The following is a 1,120-nucleotide window of genomic DNA, read 5'->3' as shown; positions in this document are numbered from 1 at the left end:
TTCATTATGATACTTTTAATTCTTGGTCAAAAGCATGCAAAGAAATAAAGATACAATTAGACAAAAAGCAGAAAATTCAAATTCCAGTTCTAAGTACATTTATATTCAAAAAGTTGTCAATAATAATTCTTTTTGTAGAAAATCTTATTTAATAAAAAATGGAATAATTGTTCTTGATGAATTGTCCTATTTTTAAAATGTAATTCGCACGTAAATGTTTTTTTATAAATACATTTTCTCAGGTAATTTATTCTGGCCATCACAGAAGTAACTTCTCAAGATCTTTCAAATATAAGTCTGGAGCTACTAATATAAGTTTTTTTATACTCCTACCCGCAAATCTGTTGCTTTGGTGTATTAACGATTCGCCGAGGTTCTCAAAGACTGTTCGAAGCATGCTTGACTTGAGGCAAGAGCTTCAGCTCTATCTCCGCTGCAGCATCAGAGATGGAAAGACAGCTTTGTTTTGGTATGATTATTGGACGGAGCTGGATCCTTTGTACCTTCTCTTCGGGAACTCAGGGCCTGCGTCTCTTAGGATCCCTTTAAATGTGACTGTGTCGCAAGCTGTTCGTGATGGTAACTGGAACTTACCCCTGCGCGATCTGAATATGCTGAGACTCTTCAAGTTATATTATCTACTATGCCTGTCCCGTGTGAAGCAAATGGTAGTGATGTATACTTGTGGAGAAACAGCTCGGGTGGTTTCGGTACTTCTTTCTCCTCTTCTGTTACGTGGGAGAGGCTGCGCATTCCCAACCCGCTGGTTCATTGGCACTCGGCGGTTTGGTTCAAAGAGGAGATTCTCCGTTGCTCCTTCATTGTATGGACTGCTGTTCTTAAAAGACTTCCTACTCGAGATAGGTTGATTTCTTGGGGAATAACTCTTCCACCAGGTTGTGTTCTTTGTTCCAATGCTGTCGAATCTCATCCTCATCTGTATTCTATTAAGAGGGGGAGAATGTAGAAACCCGTTAAAAAAAAAAAAAAAAGAAAAAGAGTATGTTTGTGGTGGTCGAATCGTGGGCGGTAAAGATCGATCGAGAAATTTCGAAGAACGAGGTGGTAGAAGAAGTGATCGTGGGTGAACTATGAGTCGAATAAGTTTCTCGACCATCGT

The 1,120-nt window shown here is 39.2% G+C and overlaps 1 pseudogene; it reads left to right on the top strand.

Moving 5' to 3' along the window:
- Nucleotides 1–395: 395 nt before the first annotated feature.
- Nucleotides 396–1,120, top strand: part of LOC106329458 — a 6,513-nt pseudogene continuing 5,788 nt past the window's right edge.

The sequence above is a fragment of the Brassica oleracea genome, chromosome C1 (assembly GCF_000695525.1).
Source record: "Brassica oleracea var. oleracea cultivar TO1000 chromosome C1, BOL, whole genome shotgun sequence".
Taxonomy (NCBI): Eukaryota; Viridiplantae; Streptophyta; class Magnoliopsida; order Brassicales; family Brassicaceae; genus Brassica; species Brassica oleracea.
Note: the sequence above shows the minus strand (reverse complement) of the source record. Positions and strands in the feature narration are given on the sequence as shown.